This window comes from Peromyscus californicus, unplaced genomic scaffold (genome assembly GCF_007827085.1).
Source record: "Peromyscus californicus insignis strain IS unplaced genomic scaffold, ASM782708v3 Scaffold_5__1_contigs__length_169319896, whole genome shotgun sequence".
NCBI lineage: Eukaryota > Metazoa > Chordata > Mammalia > Rodentia > Cricetidae > Peromyscus > Peromyscus californicus.
Genome location: NW_026294573.1, coordinates 20812451 through 20831870, shown reverse-complemented (window position 1 = coordinate 20831870; position 19420 = coordinate 20812451). Strand labels below are relative to the sequence as shown.

Here is a 19420-nt window from a genome sequence, read left to right as displayed (position 1 = left end):
GGGTCCTCTGGAAGAGCAGTCAGTGTTCTTACCTCTGAACCTTCAGCCCCGTTTCATAAGGACCCTTTCCATCCGAACCTCTGTAGTATATGGTGGAGGAGGTAAGAAAGCACAAGGGACATGGGAAAGAGAATCTCTTAAGGCCAAGAAGGCCTGGCACTAAATTTCCAATCCTGATGGACATAAGTTTGTCAGATGAACAAACTCCATGTTCTAGTCTAGGTACTAGTAGGTTCCCTCATGCGCTACAGTCTTTACTCCTTTTAAAGCTGCCAGCTTATGAGATAACCTCCTTGCTTACTGGAAGAAGAAATTAGTGTATTTTGCAAGATAATAACAATCAGCTGGCAGTGGTGGCGCACACCTTTAATCCCAGCACTCGGGAGGCAGAGCCAGGCGGATCTCTGTGAGTTCGAGGCCAGCCTGGGCTACAAAGTAAGTTCCAGGAAAAGGCACAAAGCTACACAGAGAAACCCTGTCCAAAAAAAAAATAAAAATAAAAATAAAGAAAGAATCAAATGCTCATTTTATTTGTTTTCTGAGACAGGCTCTAATGTAGCTCAGGTTGGCTTTGAATTCACTATAAAGTCGACGATAACTTTGAATTTCACCTCCATGTTCCAGGACTGCAGGTATGCACCGCCAGAGCTGACTTCCCAGATCTATTCCTGTGGGTGTATTATTGTGCTTGTGTGTTTTGATATGGTTTGTGCAACCTGCACTTGTGGAGAGCAGTAGTCGATCTCAGGTACTGTTGATCAGAGTCAAATGGAACTGGAACTGAGTAAGAAGACTGAGATGGCCAGCCAGCAGGCCTCAGGGATCTCTCTGTCTGTTTCTGCCTCCCTGGCACCAATATTACAAAAGTGTGTGTACTACCATGCCTGGTTTTTTTGTTTGTTTTTTCAGAGACAGGGTTTCCTGTGTAGTCCTGGCTGTCCTGGAACTTGCTCCATAGTCCAGGCTGGCCTCCCGACTCAGAGATCCACCTGTCTCTGCCTCTAAGTGCTAGGATTAAAGGTGTGCACTACTGATGCCTGGCATGCCTGGTTCTTTTTGACATGGGTTCCTAGAGATCAAGCTCAGGTCCACATACCTGCCAGGTAGGCACTTTTCCAACTGAGCTCTCTCTCTAGACCCCAAAGTCCCAAATCCGATTCTTGATTTTGAAAAATTAGGCATTCTTTTCTGGACCCTTTGTATTTATACGAGTAAAATACAAACATTACCTTAGTAAACACATTTCAGATAATGCCTAAGGCCCTCTTGAATATCTTTTGGCTGCCCTAAATAGTAGGTGGTTCATGTCCTCAGAGACTTTAGGAAGATCTCGGAACAGACAAATGCCTCAGACATGCACCATGGCTACAGGTCAGGAGATGGCTCAGCTGCATTTCTGTTCGAGAGCAGAGCTCACAACAGACCTCCTAGGTAACTGCTCAGTCTTGGCTGAGCGAGCCCAGAAGCAGCCTTTGGGATGAAGTCTCAGGATCTATGGATGGCAAAGAGTTGATTTTCTTAATAAAGGCATTCTGAAGATAGTTGTCAGTTTTGATCAAATGTCTTACGTTCCTTGAAGAAAAAGTGCTAAATAAGCTCCTGTGTCAACAATAGCTCCATGTCAGATTGGACACCCAAGCACAGAAATGTAACAGGAAAGGGGGCAGCACTAATCTGATCTTGATTGGTCTGAAACTAACTTAACAAACTATTGTGTTTTTGTCAGATGGTAACTGGTCAGCACAGGGAACACTGCTTTGAAATGATTTTAAGAAGCAGAACAGGATTTAAGAATTAGAGAGGAGCCAGGCGGTGGTGGCGCATGCCTTTAATCCCAGCACTCAGGAGGCAGAGGCAGGCGGATCTCTGTGAGTTCAAGGCCAGCCTGGACTACCAAGTGAGTTCCAGGAAAGGCGCAAAGCTACACAGAGAAACCCTGTCTCGAAAAACCAAAAAAAAGAATTGGAGAGGGCCAAAGATCCAATATTAACAACAGTTACTATTTGACCAACTGTTAGGTGCAAGGCAGCTGTGCTTCACTCTGTCACTCTCCAACACCCTCCCCTTCCCGTGTCTGTTATCTCATTATTTCAGAGGGTCTCATATAGTCCAGGTTAGTCTCAAACTCCTTATGTAACGAAGGCGCTAGGCTTACAGAGGTGTACCACTACCTGGGGTTCACTCTGTGCGCGCTCGCGCGCTCGCTCGCTCTCTCTCTCTCTCTCTCTCTCTCTCTCTCTCGATACAGTTTCAATGTAGTTCAGGTTGGACTCAAACTGAGGGTGACCTTGAATTTCTGATTCCCCCTGCCTCTATCTTCCAAGTGCTAGGATTACAAACAAATGTCACCATGCCAGGCTCAGGCTGGTATTTTTTTATATTACTTTTTTACAACTCTTGGTTTTACATAACTACTGCCACTATAATTTTGAAGATAAGAAAGCTGATGCTTAGAGTGACTGAAGTATGTGCCCCAGTCATCTGGGAACTGAGTGGTAGTTTGAACCCCAAGGAGAAAGAATACTTCATGCTTAGTTTCATTCATTCTCTTCTCCATTATGCTCCAATACTGCAGGAATTGAGGAAAAACCAGGCTACATTCTTTTTTTTTTTTTTTTTTTTTTTTTGGTTTTTCGAGACAGGGTTTCTCTGTGTAGCTTTGCGCCTGTCCTGGAACTCACTTGGTAGCCCAGGCTGGCCTCGAATTCACAGAGATCCGCCTGGCTCTGCCTCCCGAGTGCTGGGATTAAAGGCGTGCCCCACCACCGCCCGGCCCCAGGCTACATTCTTGAGTTAAGAAAACAAAGTCCAGCATTAGGTGATTATTACTTGTGATTTTGGGCAATCTTGCCAATAAGCTGGGCTATAATTTTCTTGCTTATACAATAAGAGAGCTAGACAAATTTGAGTTTGTGATACTAGTGTGGGGCACACTCTCAAAACCCACCAGCACGCTGGGCGGCTGTGGCACACACCTTTAATCCCAGCACTCGGGAGGCAGAGCCAGATGGATCTCTGTGAGTTCGAGGTCAGCCTGGTCTACAGAGCAAGATCCAGGACAGGCACCAAAACTACACAGAGAAACCCTGTCTCAAAAAGCAAAACAAAACAACAACAACAATAACAAAACCCCACTAGCCAGATACAGTTAGGGCCAACAGACCAGCTACAATATTCTAGAATAAGAACGGCAGTGGGGGAGATGGAACAGCGGGTAAAATAAGGACTTGACTTTGGATCCTTAGCACCCATATCAAAACTGGGAATGGCCTCGAACACCTGTATTCCCAGCACTGGGGAACAGAGACGGGAGGGCTTGCTGGGGCTTGATGGCCAGCCAGCAAAGCTAAAAAATGGCAAGCTCTAAGTTCAATGAGAAACACCCAATTGAGTAAGCAGAGTACTAGAGCAGAACAGTCAATGTCCTCCTCTGGCTTCCACAACTACATACACAAACACACACAAACCCCATTCACAAGCATCTACCACACACATACAAATTAATTTTTTTTCAATTAAAAAAGAGAGAGAGAGAGAAGAGAGAGAGAGAGAGAGAGAGAGAGAGAGAGAGAGAGAGAGAGAGAGAGAGAGAGAGAGAAAAGAAGCATACAACATCCAAGTAGCAGGAAATATTGGACATATTCATTAGTCCTAGGAGTTTACCACATGGTAAATGTTTTTTTTTGTTTGTTTTAATTGGAAATAAGGGTTTAAAAGTCTCCAAAAGCTGCCGCCCACCCCACCCCTGTTGCAGGGGACAGATACTATCCTATCTCATGACCTTTCTGGCTTGGGACACACCTCTGCTTTCTACTCTATAAAAGCCAGTTTTCCAGGTCTTGATTCACAAAAGGCTGATGTCTGGGTGTTGAGTCCGACCTTCAGTGTCCTAACAATTCAGGTCTCTACCACATGCTTATAAAGATACAGCTTCCTCAATCTAAGCCCCTACTTTTCCCAGCAGTGGCTGCCTTTGGCATTTCAGAAACCCATGTTCTTACAATGCTACCAAAAGAATCCATCTAATAAGTATTTCTTGAGAGAGGAGGGGGTTGCCAAGAGAACTGTAGAAATGTCTCTTTAGTAGAAAGCTTCTTCCCTGGGTTTGCTCTTCTCCAAGTATAAGCCTGCTGAGAGATGGGAGGCGAGGATCAGCCCACTCAATGCCCTTGCCAGTTCCAAGGAAGCAGCAGGGCCAGAAGAATTTCCTCATGTGTTTCCAACGTGTTTCATGAATTTTATTGCTCATCTACCATGCAGATCAAAAGCGCTGGAGCAGGTCCAACTATTTCACACAGAATCTCACACTCCAGGCTGGCTACAGCCCCGAAAGACTTCAGTTCTTCACTTGAAATACTGCCCAATGTTATTTTGGGATGTGACCTGATAGAGGAAGCCCATAGGGACTCCATGACGATAACTGTTCCAGCTGTGATTGGCTGCCCAGCCCTAGAGTGTGCCAGCATGGGTCTGTCAGGCTCTGCTGACAAACAGAATTCAGCAGCTGACACCTTCTCTTCACACCACAACAAAACCGCGCCTGAAATCACAGTCCAAACCTCATGGTGGAGGTTGGGGGCTGCGCTCTTGGGGGGGGGGGGGTGGATTACAAGATCCATCATGAGCCAGCTGCCTGGTGAAGCAGTTAGCTACCAGTTCAGGGTTAAAAGAGAGCAGGAAGATGATCTCCCAACAGAACTATGCAAGGATGATGAACACGGCAATCATATACTCATGGAGTTCTTGCATCTACTTAGTTGTGAGATTTTACCTAGCTTTGTGCTGTTACTGGCAGGTAACATATTTATCAACAGAAGTAGCTAAGGGCTGAGGACACTGCTCACTTGCATGTCTTGTGAGGCCTTGGGCTTGATATTCAATATGGAGAGGAGGAAGAAGAGAGTCAGGTAACTCCTACCTTGTATGGGTGAGTGTTATATCCACAGGCACACACTCTGAATGATCCTTGTTAGAAAAGACTCAATCCTATGCTGGCTTCAGCAGCACATGTACTAGAAAAGTCGACATTCTTCACATAAAAGAAGCAAATCTACAGTGGCAGTTTGTCAGTCCTTCCCCTACCCCAGCCCAGTGGCAGAGGTGCAGAGACAAAGCAGGGAGCTGCTCCCACGCTGGAGAAGGGGAGCAGTCCTCAAGAACACTGGAGAAATGTAGAAAACCATCCTCACGGGCAGAAGCCAGGAGGGAGGCAACAGATTCAACCAACGCAGCAAAGAGGACAATTAATTACTTAAAACAAATAGATCTGGGAGATTTAAGCCTGGTGGTGCACAATTATAATCTCAGTACTTGAGGTAGAGTTCAAGGCCAATCTAACCTACAAAGTGAAACACTGTCTTGAAAAGATGGCTTTTTTGTTGTTGACCACCTTAAAAAAAAAAAAAAAAGAACCCTTTCTTAGCACCATGCTTATTTAACAAAGGTAGCAGTAAGAAGAGATCACTTCTACCAAACATTCTAGAGCAGACAAGTTGGTATTGGATACAAAGCCAGGAATGAATCCAAACACAGAAGAGGGTGCCCCTTAATTCTTAGTCTAGTCCTCTGCTGGAGATTCACACCAACTTTGTTCTAATCCTATTATCAACCAAAAGGATATGGCTTAGATAGAGAAATCAAGATATTCCTGTTGCTCCTTGCTCAGCTCTGCAGAGATCCTTTCAAACTACAGGAAAAAGTGGGCCTTGTATAGGGACCCCATCCCCAAGCTAAAAGATGGGAAGGCTCCTTCCTGAGTGAAGGAAAGCCACTAAATAAGATTCAACTTCCCCCCTCCCCAAGCAGGTCACACAAACACTCCAGCAACAGGGCAACCGAGGACTCCTTGAAACAAACCAAGTCAGCTCACTTTTTCCTCACCAAACCAGAGAACAAGGATGAAGACCAATTGCTTTAAATGTGTTATAGCTGTAACAACTTTAAATTAAAACCCAATTTTTGCCTTGGGAACTTCAAAACTAAATGCAGTAAGTAGTGTGTGAGTCCTCACAGTCCTTGTGTAAGTCCTCACAGTCCTAACTACTCAAAAGGCTAAAGAAGGAATACTCAAGTCCAAGGCCAGTATTGCCAATATAAAGAAGTCTCTATTTCAGAAACAAAACAACAAAACCCAGTTTTACACTCCTAAGATATGCTGGCCATTCTGTTAAGAGTATCCATCTTGAGCGTGTGGCGGTGGGGCACGCCTTTAATCCCAGCACTTATATAGCTCAGATTGGCCTCAAACCAACAGTCCTCCTTTTCACTATAAAAGTGAGGTTCTTACTCATCCCTCCCCACGCCGGGAGCTGAGGACCAGGCAGGCCGAGGACCACTGAGCTAAAGCCCCAACCCTTAGCTCTCCACACCCACCCGCAATGGGTTTCTCTGTGTAACAGCAGCTCTGGCTGTCCTGGAACTCGCTTTGTAGACCAGGCTGGCCTTGAACTCATAGAGACCCACCTGCCTCTGCCTCCCAAGTGCTGGGAAAAAATGGCGTGCGCCATCACCTCGAGGCCCTACTTTTTTTTTTTTTTTTTTTTAAATTTTATTCTTTAATTTTTTGAGACAGGGTTTCTCTGTGTAACAGCTCTGGCTGTCCTGGAACTCGTTCTGTAGATCAGGCTAGCCTGGAACTCACTGTCCCCACCTCCTGAGTGCTGGGATTAAGGGCGTGCACCACCACCACAACCCAGCCCCATTCTACCTTTTACACTTGGAACTTTGGACAGGTATTGCCACTCACAGCAGTGACTGTCCCATCTAAAAAATGAGAAGTACATGGCCCCTACAACTTAGAGGAACCTGTTGCTAGAGTTGTATCAGAGCAAGGAAGGAATGTCTGAAAGCAGGCTCTTGGGAGGCCGGGCTGTTATTACTGGAGAAACTTCATCCTAACTGTAAAAACCTGCTGCTCTAACTCACCTCGGCACAATCTCCAGGTAGGTCTGACTCAAGGTGGAGGCTGAGGGTGTTGCTGAGGTGAGAGACTGTTGGGCTGCTTACATTCCTGTGCTCGGGGCTCCTGCCCACAGGAACTTGGCTACTGCAGCAGCCATTGATTTTGCATGGGTCGATATCTCGTTCCCACAGATCTTCTCAGTTGGAGGTTTAATCACATTGAATGTTTCTACTCAACATCTCTATGTGTACCCCCACCCCCACAAAACACTAAACACGATGAGTTGGCAAAGGAGAGATGAGAGGATGTTCCCCATACCTGTCCTTATCCCCAGAAAAATTCCACATACCATCTCACAGGAGGTAAATGCAAACAGGAAGGAGCCAAAGTCATAGGGAGCAGTCCCCAGAGTAAAGACCCACAATTAGGAGAATCTTGTAATTCAGTGCCTAGAATTCTTATATGGACCAACCTAAAAATGGGGAGATTTAAAAGAACTCCTAACAGGGCAATAATTGGTTGAAATGTTACTCTCCAGTCTGTTATGGTCCTGATGTTACTTGGCCACCTCAATCTCCCTATATACATATATACATATATATGTATATATATACATATATACATCCCTATATACATATGGACGAGAGAGAAGAAACATCTTATCAACTTAATAACTACCTCTTGGCCAAAATCATCTATGGCATCCAGGCAGATCTGTGAGTTTAAAGGCCAGCCTGGGCTACAAAGTGAGTCCCAGGCCAGCCAGGGCTGCTACACAGAGAAACCTTGCATCCCCAAAATAAGAAACAAAAACAAAAAACAAAAAACAAAAACAAACAAAAAAACAACAAAAAACAAAAAACGAAATCTATGCGTCTTTTGAATCATTAGTTAATCAATAGTTAACAGACTTACATTTGACTGGGGTGGGGTGTGGAGGTTATATGGGTCAGACCTGGGCCTGGATTGGAGGAGTGCATATTTATGGAATGGGGGTGTTCTAATTCCAGCAGGAAACAAGAGCATTACAAATGACAGAAAAGGCAAGGACCCGACAGCTGCTGTTCTCCAAGTCAAGCCTGTTAGGAAGGCCAACCACACAAAGCCTGTTCCATCAACAGCATCAATGTCAGCCCAGAACTTGACAGGAAAAGGAGAGAAGGAGAGTATGAGAAGTGTAACAGGGAAGACTCTATTCCATTCTCTGACTCTCCCCTCAGAACCATAGCAACCAGAAAGCAGGAAAGGTCAGCTGGGGAAGGCTAAGTTGGCAATGTGCTGAACATGAACTGGAATTAGGGACTGATGGCCTCCAGTTTGTAAACTTCTCAATTTATATTAGCCAGAGATCTTCACTACCACAGTCTAGATAAAAGTCTAAATATCTGGGTAGAACAAGTAGTAGACCTGGTAATGGAAAACAGACAAGATTGTGAACGGCAGAAAAGGCAGCCACCAACCTCGGTGTCCTTTAAAAAACCAGGGCAACAATGCGGGGAGCCTTTGCCAAGTTCTAGAAGACAACGTGGGGGGAACCCAAACATTCTTACTGCTTCCTATCAACACGGTTTCTTCTATTCGAAACCTGGTTTCTCTCCTGTCCCCTAAATACTGGGAAATTACTTTAACCCACCTCAGTAGACAACATTCAGAATCTCTTCTATGTCAAGGCTGGCCTTATGTGACAGGTCTGCTGATTCTCAAGCCTTCAATCCCTAGGTTCCCACCTTTGAAAACGCATGGCTTCTTAGCGTCCTTGGAAAATGTCAAATGGGAAGGAAGCTACCAACTTGGAGGTGGCCTCTGCTTCATGGTAATCCAAGATTATGTCACAATACTTGTCAATCCCATGCTGGTGCCATGTGAGGAAGACGGAACAGGGTTAGGCCACAGCACCAGAACATGTACTGAGTGGGCTCAACACAGTTTACAGCTGGATACCAAGTGTCTTAGAAAAGGAAAAAAGATGACTCCACACCGAGGCTCTTTCCATCTGGACTAAGTCTGACTGATTCTAAGCTTAGCTAAAGGGAGTCCCCGGAGGTTTCTCTACAAAGAAGGTATTTCTAGGTAGACTTGGCTTATTTTCAAAGGGCCAACCACTCCACCCCACCCCTGACAAACAAAAATAACTTGGTAACCAGGCATTTCAGGGTTGGTTTTCTGGTTTGGGTTGGTATTCTCTGGCAGAATGTTATAAAAGTTTAAAGAAGGGAATGGGAAGGAAGAAATGAGGGGAGAAGGAATCCAGTGATACGATGGTGACAGACTCTCCCACAAGGGGACTCAGGAATTCAGAAGACTCTGCTTTTGAAGAACTTGTAGCTTCCAGAGTAAATGCTTCTTACATATTCCCACAGAACAGACACAAATCCAGAAGAAGCTACAGTAGATCTGCTCTTTACCTAGAAATGCCAACCATAGCCCTTCCACGCCTCCTTCCCTGTCTCAAAGCAAAGTCATTTCTGGATCCCGAGCATTCTCTTTCATTCCCTTCTCTCTGAGGTCCACCTCTTCTTCTAAAGGATTTTTCTGTCCCAACAGTACAAATAATGTATTGGAAGTGAGAGAATCACGTTTTCTCTGAATTAATAATCCTTACCCTCTAGTTCTTCATCTTTTCTGGATCGAGTTTCTCTATATGTAAAGGGGAAGTGAGAGGTGTGAGGGCAATGGTTGGTGGGAGTGTAGTTGCCCATTCTGTCTACATTTTCCCTTTTTCCTAACAGTATAGGTTAAAACTAAACCTAAAATCTTCAAGAAATTGAAAAGCTTATTGTTGAAGATAAGCTCCATACGCAGTTCAGGTTCTGTTCATTAGAAGTGCATCCTGAGATATGATCAAGTGTACCCTAGACCATATTTGTCTCCTCTACTCATTTTTACAGTAGCATTCTGGTTCTACCCTCTACTTAACTAGGTACTGCATCTGGCAGTAGCGACTACTGTTTGTTGGTATTTTGAGACATGGTTTCTCTATGTAGCCCTGGCTGTTTTGGAACTCAGACATCTACCTGCCTCTGCCTCCTGAGTGCTGGGATTAAAGGCGTGTGCCAACATGCCAGGCTGCAACTGCTTCTCTTTGATTCTACCCTAGTGATTCCTGCATCACACACAGATCTTGGGAAAGAGGGGACCTCAGGATAATCAGTCTGATAGTGCCTCTGGGTAAAACTGAGGTCAAGTTTGTAGTCTGTTTCTGAAGTCTACACCTGGATCATGCCCCTCAATCCTTTCCTAGTAAACTCAAGTCCTCATTATTGAATGTTTCTCTACAACCATTCCCAAGCAAAGGGTTCAGCACTAAACACTCTGTATTATCAGACCCCACAGGAGTAACTATATAAGAAATATTACAGATTTAATCACAGAGCAAACTCTGTTAAGCAAATGCTTTTTTTTTGGAGGGGGTGGGGGGTGTCCTTTAAATCTGTCTAGAATAGCCTCCTTTGTCCCTTTTCACAACCTCCCTGTACTTCTCTCCCATTCTAAGCCGGGGTGTGTGTGTGTGTGTGTGTGTGTATGTGTGTGTGTGTGTGTGTGTGTGTGTGTGTGCATATGGGGGAGGGGTGTGTGTGTGATATAGGGGGAGGGGTGTGTGTGCATATGGGGGAGGGGTGTGTGTGTGCATATGGGGGAGGGGTGTGTGTGTGCATATGGGGGAGGGGTGTGTGTGTGCATATGGGGGAGGGGTGTGTGTGTGCATATGGGGGAGGGGTGTGTGTGCATATGGGGGAGGGGTGTGTGTGTGCATATGGGGGAGGGGTGTGTGCATAAGACTTGAACTGGCGTGGTGGTACACGCCTTTAGACTCAGCACTTTTCATCCCAGGCAGAGGCAAGTGGATGGATCTATTTGAATTTGAGGCCAGTCTGTCTACATAGGGAGCTCCAGGTCAGCCAAGGCTACGTAGTGAACCTAAAAGCAGGAAAGCTTTCTCCTCCATGCCTGTGTTCTCTACAGGCTGTTCTGAAGACAGCAATGCCTACCTGCCCTGAGTGGACTCTGAACTAGAAGGACAGCCGTATGTCCTTCTCAATGGGAGCGGACATGTTTGTAAGCACCAGCAGCAAAAGAACAAGGAATGGCGATCCTGACAACCTAGTGTGTCCAATGAGCAGGGGAAGATAGCCTCGTTTCTTTTCTTACAAGTTTCAGGTCTATAGCTTCCTCTAGCAGGCTAAGGACAAACTGGGGGAAAAAAAACAAAAACAAGTCAAAGTCACGTGGTGGTTCTTCCCATAGGTCCTCTTAGGTCTGAGCAACTCAAGAGCCATCTTATTAAAGTTCAGCTGCTTCTTAGGCTGAGGTTGTTCTAAAGAAAACACAAGGTCCCAGCAAGAAGGATCTGTGTGAGATACACAGGCAGGAAGCATAGCTGAGCCACCAGAGACCAGAATAGAAACAGGAAACGGGCCCAGGGACAAGCATGCAGTAATGTGCGGCACAGGCTCCGGAAGGCACCAGGCAGTAGCAGGGCTAGAGCAGTGTGACTGAAAGGGAGAAGTGGATTGGCTGGCTCTGCCCGAGAGCAAAGCGTTCTAGAAAAGGACGGCTACATACACATGGCACACCCTGCTCTGAGCAGTCTCAGCAGACCTGGGGAATGAAGGTGGGGGTAGGAATTCTTTTTCAAAGCTGTGAGAGCACTCTGGTTCAATTCCAGATGTGACCAGATATTAAAGTAACAGATCACTCTTTTGGTTATCAAAACTGCTACCAGTATTTGTCATCCTTAGAAAATAAACCAGGAAATCTTAGTCAAGGACTGTTGGCTTTCTCTTACTATGTAATGAACAAAAGGGAACAAAACCAGTATGATTAAAATCCTTCAAATCTCCCAAATTTGTAAGTATTCACAGGATTTGTTGCTCCTCCTGATGATATAGAGCAAAAAGCTGGCCTCTAAGCTCAGCTAGATAGCAATATCTGGGATCACTTCATAAAGGCTGACTGAATACATATCTAAACTCAGCAGGCAACAGAGGTCAGAGAATTTGAGGTACTCAAGCAGAGGTAAAAGGCACGGTGTTGTGTCAACACCAAAAATGAAGATGTCCCAGAGAAGACATTTCAGTGGGGGACTTGAAGTCATAAGTAGAAACCCATTGGGTCTCTTAAGAACCAAGTGCTGAGCATGTTGCCCTGCTCATGGAATCCCAATACCCAGGAGGCAGCACAGGGATTCCAGGATGGCCTGGGCTACAGACGTCCAGTCCAGTGTCTGTTACCTGACATAAACAGCAGAGAGAAACAGACACAGAGAAATAAGTACATCTCAAACAAAATGATACGGCAGGAAAAGAACAGGAATTATGAAGGTGTTTAATTTAAGGCATAGTAGAGGCTGTAGAGCTGAACCAACACACACACACACACACACACACACACACACACACACACACACACACACACACCCCACCCCACCTCGCAGCCAGGGTCTCAAAAGCACCCACCAACAAGTGATGCTATCTCACAACCAGAGACTACATAAACTTTAGGATACATGGCCAGTAAATTGTATTAAATTCTCAAGTCCCCAGCCTGCTGTTTCCTTTTTTTTTTTTTAATTCCTAACTCTGGGCTTCTAAATCATTAAACACATGAATTACTTAGGTATTCTTAGGAGTTAGACCAGACAGGTGTGGTGGCAAACACCTTTGATTCCAGCACTCTGGAGGTAGAGGCAGGCATCTAAATCTCTGAGTTTCAAGGTCAGCCAAGGCTGCATGGTGAGACCCTGTCTAGAACAGAAACAAAATAATTCCAAAGGATACATCTACAACATAACTCCTCTTTCCAAAGCTCAGGGAAAAGGGTGCTGAAAGACTGTAAGCCAGAGGAACAAGGAATTTGCTTGAGACTGTAGCTCCTAGAAATGTCAGAAGCTACACACCCATGAAGTCTCACCAACATGGCTGCCTAAATACAACTAGAACAAGGATGACACCATAAACATGCTAGTAAGAGGGAAAAGCCATGGAGCCTCAACTGGAGACCATAAACTACAGACAACTGAGGAATAGTAACAAAGTCTTCTCCAGGGAAGAACACACCAATTTGTTACCCAACACCACATTTCACTCCTGAAAATACATACATACACACACACACACACACTGGGCTGAAGAGATGGGTCAGCAGTTAAGAGCACTGAATGCTCTTCCAGAGGTCCTGAGTTCAATTCCCAGCAACCACATGGCAGCTCACAACCATCCACAATGGGATCTGATGCCCTCTTCTGGCATGCAGACATACATGCAGGCAGAGCATCATACATAAAATACATAAATAAAAATTTAAGAAATGTTAAGAAATGTTTAGTTCGTATATTGTTACATATAAGTAACTATACAGACTGAGCATGTTGAATTTAGAATATATAGATAGATACATATATATATGTAACAACAATTAAAGAAAAAGAAGCCATGAACTTGAAACAGATCAAAGGCAGGTGGTACATGGGAAGGTTTGGAGGGCAGAAGGGGGAAAGAAGAAATGATGTAATTATAATCTAAAAAATAAAAAAAAAAACACCCAACAACAACAAAAAGATCAATAGATGAGAGATGAGGTCTCAGAAACTGCATTCTCAAGCAATTTACATACCACAGGACAATACTTTGAGTAGAAGGGATCTGGCTTGAATTAGTATTAACCACGGTGCTTTGTTCCAGACCAAGAGATGTGTAATACAGGTAGGGCCTGCTCCTGTCCAATGTCTAGGAGTCACCCTAGCCTATTCTCTGATGCTCTATAGACTGCTTCTTCCCCAAGCAATTCCTACAGGTTACCCCGGGGGACAGCTCTCTCCAGTTGCCCTTTCATATCTCATCATCTGTGACTCACAAGATCTGGGAAAACAAAAGTGAAATGCAGGCCAGCAGGATGGCTCAGCAGGTAGAAGCCTGAGGGACCTGAATTAGATCCCTAGAGACCACTTAGTGGAAATCCAAAAAGTTCTGACCTCCACAAACGACTGTGGTACTTGAGAACGCACACAGGAACATACATAATAAATAAGTAAACAACTATAATTTTCTAAACTGTGACAGAAGGGTATGGTGTGGTGGCACATGCCTATAACACCAACACTCTGAGAAGAGGCAGAGGATCTGAGATTGGAGCTAAGACTAGGATGGGCTAAAGAGATGACTCTGAAATTAACACTGGCTATTCTTTTGGAGACCTAGGTTTAACTTCTGTCCCCACACGGCAGCTCACAATCATCTGTAATTGCAGTCACAGGGGAACCGAGGCACACTCTTCTTTCTGTCTTCTGCAAGTAGCAGGAATGCATGTGATGCACACATATGCATTCAAGAACACCCATACAAATAAAAGTAAGTAAAAATTAAAAAACATGAGGCTGGAAAGATGGCTCAGTGGTTAAGAGCACTGCTGCTCTTCCAGAGGACCCAGGTTCAATTCCCAGCACCCACATGGCAGCTCATAGCTGTCTGTAACTCCAGTTCCATAGGATCCGACAGTCTCATACAGACATACATGCAGGCAAAACACTATTGCACATAAAACGAAAGTAGAGAAATCAGCCAGGCATTGTAGCACATGCCTTTAATCCCAGGCAGAAGGCAATCAGATCTCTGAGTTGGAGGCCACTCTGGTCTATAGAGCGAGTTCCAGAACACCCAGGGCTACACAGAGAAACCATGTCTCAAAGAAACAAACAAACAAACAAACAAACTTTAAAAAAATCAAGAACACCAAAACATAAAGGAGAGCCTGTCTTGACAAACAAAACATATGATTGGATTATCTATGATGTTATTATACTGGGTGGCATGATAGAGGAAATGTTTCATTTGAAATAGCAGAGCTGGATTCAATTCTGATTAAGACCTTTGTATTTTTCCCATATAATACAGGATTGGGCACATTTCAATTGCTGCCTTCCTGGGATCACAGATGTGGACTGGGATTCAGAGTCTACAGGACAGCATTCCCCCTCCCTTTCCCTTTTCACTGGGATGTTGTTGTTTTTTAGATTCATTTCATTTGTCCAATGATTTTGCCTGTATGTATGTATGTATGTATGTGTGTGTGCCACATGCAGGCCATGTGCCTCGGGTCAGAAGAGGGCGTTGATCCCTAGCACGAGAGTTACACCATGTGGGTGCTAGGGAACTTAAGCTGGGTCCTCTGCAAGAGCAACAAGTGTTCTGAATCACTAGGTCACCTCTCCAACCCCCTTAAGTGGTATCTAAAGACAGAAGTCAAAGAGATAAAAGAATATCTATGGTTAGTTTAATAAGTACTACAAATCCCACTCCTTTCTCTACTTCATCCTGGCATTAATAACACCCACTCCTACCCAGTCAGGGACACAGGATTTAGATCTTTGCCAGCAGCCTCTTTCTTCTTTCTCTTTTTGGTTTTTTGAGACAGGATTCCCCTGTGTTGCCCTGACTGTCCTGGAACTCCCTCTGTAGACCAGCCTGGCCTCGAACTCAGAAACCCACCTGCCTCTGCCTCCTGAGTGCCCTATCGCAGCCTCTTAAACCAAGTTCTCAGACAGGGCAGAGGCCTCCATAAGCTCAGCCAGGAGGCACCAGATTTTTTTTCTCCAGGAAGGGTTTATTTCTATAAATACTCCACTAGCTAGCATCTTTACTCCTGCCTCTCCTGTCGTAGACTCATGAGGTGGGGGATTAGGGTTGATCCAGCCACCTCTCCTGGTCAGTGCCTATTAATAGTTCTCTTTGCTGTGTGTGGTGGTGCACCTGTAATACTCAGGAGGCAGAAACAAGATAAGCAGTAGGTTTTAGGCTAGCCTGGGCTACATGAGACAAAAAAGAAAGAGATGGGGGAGAGAGGGAAAGAGGAGGGGAGAAACAAGAGTGTTCTTTACCATTCCTTTGTTCATTTCCTTTTCCTATGTAAAAAGGATCCCAATAAAAATGCTTCATGACAACTCCACCTGTCTCTTTTCCTGGATATGGACTATTTTCCCTTCTCCTTTGGCTCCAGAAATATACAATCCTGGTCCTATGCCGATCGTGCCGATCTCTGTTGGCTGCATCCACCTGGTGACTCCAGGCATTGTTCAGGACTCCATCTGGCCCCTTTCTCTACACTCTAATCATAGCCTCTGAGGTCTACTTCATTTCGTGGTTTAACTATTAACTACCATGCAAGACAGCTCTCCAGCACCACTCAGAATTACTCCTATCTGGGTTTTAGTCTTTCATCTATGACTTGTAACTAGGTATGTTTCTGGATCTCACTAAAGCTAATTAATTACTCTATAACATAAAAATGACACTTGGCCTGAAAGATGAGTTTCCCCCATTAAACTCTCTGCTGATGAGATCCCTCCCCACCCCTTTCCTCTACCTTCCAAAGACCGAACCAGACAATCAATGTATTTAAATTGTTCAGCAAGTAACAGCACACTTATTTCCAAGCCTATAAATCCTTTTCCTTCATGTCACTACACAAATAGTAGAAGGGGGCAGAACCTTATTATCATCTCTTGCCATAATGAAGTTTAACAGCTTAACTTTTGTACTCCCTCATTCTGACTTGAGCCTTTTCAAGCCACAATACACACGGATTTCTTTCTTTTTAAAAAAGCACGCAAACAACAACTTAAAACAAATGCCTTCTGCAGGCCTTAACATCAGCTCCAAAGGGCCCAAACCCAGTGGTCTAGTGTTCCCCCTCTCTGTTACTTTCCACTCTGGGAAGCCTATCCAAGCCCTGTGTCTTCAGTCCATACCTTCCACATCCTTATTGGCTTCTGGTCTCGCTAGATTTTTTTCTTTCGAACCACTCAAACACATTTACATCTAGTGCATACTCAGCTTCTGGAACTCACTATGGAGATACACCTGCCTCTGAGTACTGGGATTAAAGGCATTCACGATTTCACCTGTCCAGACTTTTTTAATTTTTGAGATAAGGTCTCATTAAGTTATCTGGGCAGACCTTGAACTTGGAAACCCCTTGCCTCAGCCTGGAAAATAGCTGAGATTACAGTCTGTGCCCCCAAGCCCATCTGTATAGACATAAAAGGATCACTGACTTCAGCAAACTCTGACAGCACTCATCATAGGACAGTCCCGGCCCTCGTTACTCTGTTGAAGTTTTCCTCAAGAAAACCAGATCAGAATCCTGGGCCTCAGATTCCAAGAGAAATCACCCACGACCAATCTTTACTATTTGATTTCTATCTTAGTTATAGTAAAATGTGTGCCAGGTTTTACTCCAAAAATGGGAAACTTACCAATAAAAAAATATCAAAAAGTAGGGGGCTAGAAGGCTGGCCCAGCGGAAGAGCACTTGCTGATCTTGTAGAGGACCTGATTTGCTTGCCGGCACCCACACGGCGTCTTACAAGCACTTATATCTTGAGGTACAGGCACCCACATATACATGTATGCAGATAAACAGTTATACACATCAAAATTTTTAAAAAAATAAACAACTATTCCCTCCCTATACTGGGCATATTAGCATATGTCTGCAACCCCAGCCTTAGAGAGGCTGGAGATGATAAGATCAAGATGCCCCTACATATACACACACACACATTCATCCTTATCCTTCAGAACATGAAACACATTTTATAACATTAAACCTATAGAGAATAGGTAGTCAAGAGGTTTTAAAGGAGCAGGCAGTGATATGTCCAGGTCCCTCCCTGTCCCTCTGGTAGACTGTTATGGACACACTTGAAGGAGAAGGGGAGAAATTAACAACTAAGACCCTATAGCAAGACAAGTGAGAGGTGAACAGAGACCTGGTGGATGGCAACAGGAAGAGCAGAACAGATGCAAAAGGCTTTTCTTTTCTTTTCTTTCCCTAAAAATTGAATTCTTTTTACTATGTGTGTGATACGTAAGTGTGGGTGGACAAGGGCACAAGTGTGAAGGCCAGAGGACAAGTCTGTAGAGCTGGTTCTTCTACCTCTTCATGCTCAAGTTCTGGGGATCGGGCTCAGATGGCGCCTGTGCAGTAATCTGCTGAACCACCCCCCAGTCCTTCAAAATCTTTTTCTTGGGTAGACTAGAATTTAGTGGCCCTAGTAAGGAAAGGTCATGGAAGAGGACCAGTGGTGAGTGCCCCAGAACAGAGGAGAGCTCCCCGAGTAGTAGCTATGTCATACAAGAGCTAACCCAAAGAATAATCTGCTCTGAGGCCATAGCTTCAAGACAGTTTGTCACTTCTAAAGGAGTGGTGGGGTTAGGAAGGGGAGAGTGAGGCAAGAGAGGCTAGAGAACAACTTGGGGTGCTGTACTTCAGAGGTACCATCACCTTGTTTTTAGAGACAGGGTCTTGCGCTGGCTAGAACTTGCTGGATTAGGAGGCCAGGATTCTTTTGTCTCTGCCTCCCCGGGATTGGTATTATAAACACTGACCACCCTTTGTGGCTCTTCTGCATGGCTGCTGGGGATCAAACTCAGGCCCTTGTACTGGTAGGCTAAGTGTCTACCAGCTGAGCCCCCACAGCCCATGCCTCTTCTCTCTTTTTCATTTCAAGTCACTGTTTGCCCTCTAAATCCCAAGAATCATCAGCAGTATAAATTACCATTACTATCAAAGTTGCCACAGTGGCCTCCTAAACTACTGCATTTTTCTCTTCATAGGTCTACCTAGCTGGGCAGTGTATTGCACGCCTTTAATCCCAGCACTTGGGAAGCAGAGGCAGGCAGATCTATGAGTTCAAGGTCAGCCTGGTCTACAGAGCAAGCTCCACGAAAGCCAAGGCTACACAGAGAACTGTCTCAAAAAACAAAACCACCAACCAACCAAACAAAAAGGTCTACCTAGTGCAGTATGTTCCAATTGTGGTATTTAAACAGGAATCAACAATAACAACTGAAAATGCAAACTTTGGGGTACTATTTCACACCTACCGAATCACAATCTCTCAAGTAGAGCTAGTATAATAATAATATGCATTTTTATTAATTGCCAGATAATTTTTATTGCATGCTAAAAAATGTAGAAGTTAGCTCTATCTAGCTTCCCTCGACAGGGCTTTCAATCTTGTACCAATTTTCCATGTCCTATCACAGGCATATTTTTAAGACCAAATGTAAACTCATAAATATGTCCCTATTTAAAAAAAAATTCTGGGAATCGACACACTTGTTTAAATAGCTGCTTTTTTTTTTTTTTTTTTTTTTAAGGTAAGGCCTCACTAGATAGCCTCTATGCATGATCTCATCTAACATTCCCAGAGCTGAGATAACAAGTATATACCAACCACAATGCTCAGCTAAAGAGAAAAGAAACCCCCTATGTGCGTTTGCGCCTGAGTGTGTCCATGTGCACTATTGTACAGCTATGTACAGCGGAGGTCAGAGAAGAGTCCTGGACCCCCGGGGCCGGGTTTAACAGGCAGGCACGAACAGTTTAATACAAATAAACGTAGGCCAGCCCAAACAGAGTCTTTAAAGAAAGAACTCCAGGCACAAGTAGTGTTGCATGATTTCAATACCAGTACATGCAAGGCAGAGGCAGGCTCCAGGCCAGCCTAGGGACATAGTG

The 19420-nt window shown here is 44.6% G+C and overlaps 1 protein-coding gene across 2 annotated transcripts in view; it reads right to left on the bottom strand.

The window, feature by feature from the left end:
* Positions 1 to 19420, bottom strand: part of Arid1a (AT-rich interaction domain 1A) — an 80479-nt gene that overhangs the window by 18420 nt on the left and 42639 nt on the right. The window lies entirely within an intron of this gene.